Here is a 9,431-nt window from a genome sequence, read left to right on the forward strand (position 1 = left end):
TGGATCTGGCGCACAAACATTAATTGTGTTTGCCCTAGTTAAGTTATTTGTGTTGTTTTTGTGTTGGCTGTACGGGGTTGGTAGCTAGGGCAGCAAGGGCAGTAAATTGAATGCAACTGCACTACGGCCAAGTCAAATACTGTCACGACCCATCTGCTGTACGCGCATGCATGGCAGTTGTGCTAGTTTGCAGTTGATGCAATCCTCTATCTATTGCATTTATTCCGCAGAGTGAAATGACATTAACCACTGGGAGCCCTTGAATTGAAATGATGTTATCACTAAACCTAATTTGGAAGCATATTGTGCTGCAATGCCAACTGGATGTTCTTATGAGGGAGCAACCTGATGACAGTAATTTGCATTTTGGGATACCTTCATTTGCTGTTGGCTCAAGATCCCATCAGCATTTGGTTACAGAGTGGTGCTGAGCTGCTAAAAGCCTCGCTGGAGAGCTACAGTCCTAAAAATACAGCCAAAGGATTGCCTTTTTAGTGAATTAAACTAATTAGTGTTTCAGAAAGTAATAGCTAAATGGGCCATTTCAGTAATTACAAGCTGGCCATTCATTCTAGGCTGAAGTTAATTCTTTGACTTGGTAGCTAGCTGCCAAGTTGACCATAGATAGCTCACTTTCTAAACTCGATTAAATGATAACCCTTCATATCAAGCAGATTGCAGTTAAGTATTATTATTATATGTTGTAGCTTTCATTTTCAGGAAGGTAGAGATGAAGCTAAAGGTTTTGTATTCTTTTTGAAACCTGCAAGCATGTGTCCCTGGTTGGGAAGTTTTGGAATGAACTAGGACGTAACTAGATCGTTTTTCTTAAGTTCCCTTGCCCAAATTACAACAAGCACCGTGTATGACTGTGTACATGACAAATAAAATTAGAATTTAACTTCAAACGGGGCAGAGGTGGCCTAGCGCGTGAGGAAGCACCCCCGTAATGAGAATGTTGTCGGTTCCAATCCCGAGCTGCCAAGGTGCCACTGAGATACCACTGAGCAGTGCACTGTCACCACACACCACTCCCCGGGTGCCTGTCACGGCTGCCCACTGCTCACCAAGGGTTATGGTTAAAAGCAGAGGACACATTTTGTTGTGTTACCGTGTGCTGTGCTTCACAATGACAAATTACCTCACTTTCTTTTCACTTTTAAATAACCTCTTGTCACTCATGCCTTTAATGGCATTAATGAACACGCCATGAATGCCATCTATGATTATTGGAACCTTCCTGTGAATTCCTGTGAACACACACCAGTTCATGGCAGAGGCCGTGCCTTTTTCGCTGATTGATCTTAATACTTTGGAGCCGAGTTTGAAATGTAGGTGGCTCCCACAGATTCATTCTCTTTATGGGTAGGAACTCAAGAGGACAGTTAAACTGAGACCCAAAGAAAGATGCTGCAAGTGTTGACCCTGAGAACGTGCAGCTTGACTAACTTTCTTATTGGCTGCTGAGGTGGAAGGATGCAACACCAGTACAAACTAAATGACGCTCCCAGACATGAGATGTGGTTTTGGCTTTTTTAAATGTACAAAACAAAGGCATCACTGCCTCCTCAAGGACACTTAGCCCCCCAATAATAACTCTGCATCATTCATCACAAAACTGTAGCTCAGTGGTTCTAGAATAGGGGCCCGCATGAATGCTGTCAGAACCAATTCACATGAACTATCTCATGCACACGCATTTGTATTATTATGAATGAAGCCCGGGTGTCACACTCAAACACAGGGTTGACAAGTTAGCAACGCACAGTGATGGACCAGCATACAATTATATATTATATCAAAATATGAAGCAGCAGGACAGTGGCAGCATGCCGTGTGAATCAGCCATTACCAGTGGTACTTTAAGGAATTGGTGAATCCTGAACATCAAGGGAGTAAAGTAGTTGCTCCCATGTTTAAGTGCCTTTAAAAAAAAATAGGAATTGAGTTAATTTATTTTCAAATTTTATGTCTTTACAGGTAAAACGCATTGATTACTGCGGTGTTCTAGCAGTTAAGGAAGCAGACTCTTAACTGAAGGCTTACAGTTGAACATGCAGAACCATCAAGGTGCCACTGAGGTTCCCTTGAGCAACGTACCGTCCCCTCACACTGCTCCCCGGGCGCCTTTCATGGCTGCCCACTGGTCACTAAGGGTGATGGTTAAAAGCAGAGGACACATTTCGTTGTGTGTCAACGTGTCCTGTGCTATGATGTGAAAGTGATTGTTTGGTCATTGTGATGCACGTGTGTAACACAGCCCTACTTTACATGATTGTGGAAATCAAAGTCAAAGTCAAAGTGAAGTGATGGTCACATGTGATACACAGCAGCACAGCACACGGTGCACACAGTGAAATTTGTCCTCTGCATTTAACCCATCACCCTGAGTGAGCAGTGGGCAGCCATGACAGGCGCCCGGGGAGCAGTGTGTGGGGACGGTGCTTTGCTCAGTGGCACCTCAGTGGCACCTTGGCGGATCGGGATTCGAGCCGGCAACCTTCTGATTACGGGGCCGCTTCCTTAACTGCTAGGCCATGTCACGTTCCTAAGTCTAGGGGTCTCAGAAACGCAACAAGGGTGTGGAGAGGAGGAGGTCCACTGTTACACATGCAACCAACAAATGATACAAACAGTGCTTTTATTTACAGTGTGCTAACAGGTTCAATAAGACAGAGGACTCAGGACAGCTAACCAACATCAAAACAGCTTAAAGGAAGGGATGGGATAACAGCAGGGATAACTAAAACACGTACAAGTTACCAAAAACGGCACATGACAGGCTAACAGCTAACAGGCTAACAACAAAGGGACTATCACACAAAGCAACAAGAAACACGAATGAGATCCCCAACGGAGCTCTATGCAGATCTCCGTGGACCCTGGGGACCTCCCAAAAGCATAAGGGCCTAGCAGACCCTGGGGACCTTCCCGGAGACCATCTGAAGTCTCTTTAAATAGGTGGAGGTGACCAATGGCAGATGGAGCTGGTAGGCCTCAACTCCTCCCACGAAGTCAACCTAAAAGGGACAGGACGCAAAACACAGCCAAACACACAGAACACGTGGGAGCATACGTCCAGGGACGTAACAGGCCACCACTGGAAATATTAATGTTAAACTGTAAATCTTTGATGTGCGATGCATGCTGTCAGCAAAGTCATTATGAGTGTTGATTATAGACAGACAAATGACCCTTCACAGACAGTACCCTGGGCCTTGTGTTCCCAAAGTGACCTCTTGGTGCTGACTACATACAGTAAAAGTGCTGTGAACATTTTCAACTCAATCGATGTATAAAGGTCTAACAGCTGAAAGGGCATGAAAGACAAAGCCATTCTCATATCAGCATCTCTATCTATAACCTATGATCTCAAATTGCTAAATTAACCAAGCATACGAATCACTGTAATGAGAACACAGGCTACTATTTAACATGTCGGATAAGAATTCAAAAGGCATCTTTGCCTCAATTTTTACAGTATGTCCTCGGTCTTATGACTAATGAGCAAATGCATTGGCTGGGTTTGGCAGGGTTCCTCTGACAGCTACAAGGGACTTTGCGATGGCTGCTTCACCATCTGTTTGCAGTCTGGGCTGAGATCCGCTTAAATGCCAATAAAGATCAACTGGCAGATAAAAATCATCCATGGAAAGAACCTCAGTTACTCAATTGCTATTGTGACGCTTATGTTTCATTGACCTTTTAATGCTCTTACATGCGTGTTTAATTAGCCGATTCTTTAAGTTGTGGGCTGATGTTGCAATGGATCAGACTTGTTTTACAGCAACTCGATTTGACTGAGATCTGTAGAACTTGGAGACCAAGTCAACACCTCAAATGTTGCTGTGTTCCTAAAATGATTCTTGAATAATTTTTTGCATTGTGGCATGATGGCACTGCCATCAGGGAATACAGTTTCCTGAAAGTGTGTAGTTGGTCAGCAGCAATGTTTAGGTGGTACGTTTCAAAGTAACGGCCCAAAGTTTACCCTGCAGAACATTGTCCAAATCAGCACACTGCTGAAATGCAGTCTGGTTCCAGATTTTCTTAAGGTTAACGCTACACTGAAAAAAATAAAAATGTCATTCATCAGATCAGTACACATTCCTCCATTGCTCCACGAGCCAGTTCTGATGCTTGCATGACTTTAGGTGCTTTTGTCAGGGGAACAGGTCAGCGTGGCCCAGACCGGTCTGTTTTGATCAAAATGTCTGCAGAGACAGCATGGAACTGACAACGAAGTATCCCAGCCGGTGCCCTCAGCAAAGTCACATCTGTCAAAACCATTTTTCTTTTGTTTGTTTGCTTTCTGCAGACAGATAAAAATATGTAGTGTGGCCATGCGACGCTGTGGGAATACGCAAAGAGGAAAAAGTGCTGCTGTGGACTTGTTCTGTTGTCACATGTGGAGGCGCATGGCCCTGCCTCAGCATATACTATACATAGCCACAGTGACTGTTGTGCTTATGCAGTAGATACTGAATTGCCGCTTCTGCTCAGTGACCCCCAACTTTTTACTTTCACAAAGTCAACAATTCATTCCTCTGAGAATAACAATTAAAAATTATGCTGGATAAAAAAACTTAATAGAATAAAATATGCATTTTGTAGATACATCTGTAACAGTTCATATGTATTAATGCATAAATCCTTCCTATTAAAATGATTAAGTTAACCAAAGTGGCCCAATAATGATAGTTAAGAAGTCATATTAAAGAGATGATTAAAATACATTTCACATGCTTTCTATCATGAATTTTATTAATTTAATGTACAAAGTGTCTTGTATTGTATGTTATATATGTCAAGGTCCAGCCATCAATCAATTCATCTCTATCTCTCTCACAAGGGTGAAGACACACATACATATACACACATGCACACACACCCACCCACCCACCCACACTCAGGCCCACACATGCACAGCATGCTAAATAAAGCATCTCCAAAGTCTATATGGTACATACAGTACAGGCCAAAAGTTTGGACACACCTTCTCATTCAATGTGTTTTCTTTATTTTCGTGACCATTTACATTAGTAGATTCTCACTGAAGGCATCAAAACTTAACAAAAAGAGGAGACCTGGCCTCCACAGTCACCGGACCTGAACCCAATCCAGATGGTTTGGGGTGAGCTGGACCACAGAGTGAAGGCAAAGGGGCCAACAAGTGCTAAACACCTCTGGGAACTCCTTCAAGACTGTTGGAAAACCATTTCAGGTGACGACCTCTTGAAGCTCATCGAAAGAATGGCAAGAGTGTGCAAAGCAGTAATCAGAGCAAAGGGCGGCTATTTTGAAGAAACTAGAATATAAAACAGGTTTCCAGTTATTTCACCTTTTTAATTATGTACATAACTCCACACGTGTTCATTCATAGTTTTGATGCCTTCAGTGAGAATCTACCAACGTAAATGGTCATGAAAATAAAGAAAACATTTGGCCTGAACTGTACATACGATGAACTAATCATCTATATGAGAACTTTCTTTACCGCACAGTTAACTAATCCATGTTAGAGTCCCCCTGGACTTTTATTCTGACCCGCCGGCGTCACTCTCCGCCCGGTGAGGTGTTTTATGACCTGTGCGTAATCATTAGAAAATGCTGCTGCCATCTGTCTGGATCTTAGGCAATTAGCTGACTCAGTGGTTTTTACTGACCACGAGCAACAGGGCCTGTCCACCACTGTAAATCTATTTGACAAAGTTCATGGTTTATCATGAGTGACTTTTTTTTTTTTTTTTTTAGGAATTTCAGACTTATTGGCAATCCAAGTCAAAAGAAAACACAGGGAAATTGCTGATTTTATTAGTAAAATGTTGGGAAGAAAAACAAGATAAAATATCGCAAGAAGTCGACCACCGTTTCCTACACACTGGTGCTCTCTAGTGGGCATGAGGGGAAAAGACACGACCTTGTTGAAAATGGCTGAATGAGGGTCTTTTACTCCTGAAAAACGTGGACATCATCAGACCTCCTGAGCACCTTACCACAGACTTACCGTACAGCAGTTCCTCGCTGTCCTGAAGCCCAAGGCTCTTTACTGGTCTCATGATTCAGACGCACGCAGGATGTTTGAGCCGAAAACCAGGACACCGAATGCAAATATTTGCACTTGGGGAATAAAACTGTTTGGCAAACACTTCAACATGATAACAATATAAAACTGCACATATATATGATGGCTCAGGGTGACCAACAGGGTGAATCCTTACATTTCTGCCCCTCATTATGTAGAGCATTTTGAGCAAGGAGGGGACATTCACTTGTCACTTCGTCACTTTAAACTTACCTCTGTTGCACTATTGGTTTTGCACTCTCCTGGTTTTGCACTCTCCACCATGTGCCCTTATTTGTATATGGTGTTTTTAAAATTGTATATTGTGCTTTTTTTTAAAATTGTATTTATACTTTGTATTCAATGTTACTGTTACTGTTTTTGTATTTAATGTTACTTGTATGGGTCAGAGAGTAACGTAATTTCAATTCTCTGCATGTCCTGTACATGTGGCAGAATTGACAATAAAGCTGACTTGACTTGACTTGACTTGACATTTGTTCTTCATCACGAAGAGGATGATGAAGAATGCAACTTGCATGCATGAAATGTGTCTGAAGATAATGGAGTGAAAAAAAAAAAGATAATACATTTAGGATGAATGTTAAAATTAACTATTATTAAGATTGTAATTAATTAACAATGTCCAAACCGTCTTGATAAAATCAGTTTATTTATGCATATTGGTTTCATTAATGTCTCAATGTTGGTAATACATAGCAGTGTAGTTCTTGCATGGAGGCACGAATGTGCTTTTTAAAAACAGCATGCTCATATAAAGTCTCCTCTTTGACATGGATCCTGCCAGCACTGGTACATGCTGATAGAACCCGTGGGCAGATCATTATCCCGAGCACCACTCAGTCCCCACGCTGGAATTAATCAGCCCTGCATAATCACATAAGGTCACCGTAAAAGGTGCCGCCGATCTGATTACCAGGGGCTTCGGACAAGCGTGGGGTGGTCCTATCCTCTGGGTTTGATTTATTTTTATATATCACACCCCATGGAATTAAACACAGGCATCCTGATGTGCTGCCCGTGCTGGAATGACTTCAGAATGGTTTGAGTTTAGGAGAAGAATCAACACAGGCGTGTCAGTCATCTGGTCTGTCATGATCCGGTCCGGGATCTGGACCGGAGTTTCACGTTTGTCCTGTGTAATGTTTCCTAATCGTGTTCACCTGTGTCTGATGTATAAAGCTGCCCTGTTTGTGTCTGTTACATGTTACTTCCCCTGTCCTCTTCATCACAAATTAAACCCCTGTTTCGTGACGTCATGCAAATGCGTCCTTCTTCTTCGTCAAGTCTTGTCTTCATTTCCGATCACCTGCTTCGCCATGCCAAACGGCCGTGACATGGTCCATTTTATCAGTCAAAATATACAAACTATCAGTCTGGGACATGTCCTGATTTTCTCACGGGGCCTTCCCCTTCTCCAGCTCCTGCTCGGTCCCCTTAGTAGGACCACCTGTGACAGCCTGCACACGTGCGCCCAACAAAGAGCGCTGGCATCGAGCGAGGGTCAGCGGGCGCCGACTGGGACATCATTAGCTCCTCTCGGACACCTGTGCCCTTTGTGTTTCTGAATGTATTCATTTATTTGCCCGCCGTTTTCTTCTGGCCTGAACCACGGAGGACCCTGGCCGAGTCATCAGGACGATTATGTGATCTACACGCCTGGGTTATTGGCAAGAGTAATCCTGTTACAGGGCGACTCACCCGAATGTCCTGTTTTGTGCTCTAAATGAGACACAGCTGCTGTCTCTCCTTTCCACTGCAGACTCCTTGACAGTACAGAATCTGGAGATTGTCATGCTTCCTCGACTGAGCGCAATGAAACATGTGCCCAGACCCAGAAACCCAGAACTTTCACAAGCCCAGAAACAGCTGCAGTTTTTACCCACTGAGATCCTCCCACAGTTGCAGCAATCACCGTTCTCTCTCTCTGGAGATCATCATTCCGTTGGTCTAAACTCTGAAAGCCAAGTGGTCCAGCAACCTAGACGTCTAATTTCAAATGTCAAATCAGCGTGACCAGGATCTGCATTCATCTGTAAAAACAGACATTCCCGGCTGGGTGAGATGCACTTTTTTTTGTATGCAGCTTGTGCAGGGTCGCCGCTAACATGGTGCACCTGCAGCCTTGTGCAACGTACCCACCCCTTCCATTAATCTGTTGTGCAGGGCCTGGCTGGTTTTGGCCAAAATTCTGTTATTAGGCTGTACAGAATGGAGCCTAACAACATCAAAAAAAAATTCCTAACAGTATTTTCAACAAATGAGATAGAAGAAAATAGTTTTTGTGTGTAAGATACAACCAATATATTGTTCTACATTGTAGGCTATACAAAGGAATTGCAATACATAATGATACCAAGAAAAGTATGCACTAGTAGCTCCCTGTTAAATGCATTACCATAAACCTGTTATGTGATATAGATATAGAAATATAGATCAGCAGCGTAAAAAAATGTTGATACATTGATTACTTATTGGCATGTTATATACATCCAGATATTCAGACGTGACCCAGACTAAACCCAATCCAGATAATATAGTGCAGGCTATTAGAAAACGTGCATAACGAAATTGCCCCCTTTAAGAAAATGTCTGTGTTGTCTGCATCTAGTGTTGTGTCCTTAAATGATTTAATATTGCAGCTATTATCTTCCAATGTAACATTATAATATTATTATGCAATGGTGATGAACTGTGCCCAGGTGCTTTACATGTACTATACAATAATTTCCGATATAATCATAAAAATATGGAGAGACTACACCTGGCAATGGGTGGGATTTTTAAGGCAGCAAGTGAATATTACACACTTGGCACTGTGATGGCACTGTGATAATTAGACTTAGACTGGTGGCTCTTCCTGGTCTACAATGGTCATGACCTACCAAATCCGGTCTAACTAAGAAAAAGTCACGGAAACTCTTTGATGTTACCAACCGTTTCATGGAAACAGTATTCCCTGGTGACAATGCCATTTTTGGTGCCAGATACATTCACACTAAGGTCTGACTTTAAATGGGTGCTTGTAATGTTATCTGCATATTATTCATCAAATGTAAACAATTTCCTGTTTTAAGGATGACCACTAAAAGTTTTCCAGCAGTACCATTAACTGTAGTGATTTTCTTGCTTTACTCTGGGAGTGAATGTGGAGTAATTCATTTCACCTTAGATTTTTTTTTAACAGTTTAAAAAAAAAACTGCCTTTTTTCAATAAGTTGATTCTCTGATGATTACTTTCCTGCCGAATCAACTGCATTTGCTTTGATCAATGGCTTTAAGATTGTTATCAAATTACTTTATACAATCAAGCACACCAACCTGGGACAGAGCTGCTTGACGCATA

This window comes from Denticeps clupeoides, chromosome 1, assembly GCF_900700375.1.
Source record: "Denticeps clupeoides chromosome 1, fDenClu1.1, whole genome shotgun sequence".
NCBI classification, from domain to species: domain Eukaryota; kingdom Metazoa; phylum Chordata; class Actinopteri; order Clupeiformes; family Denticipitidae; genus Denticeps; species Denticeps clupeoides.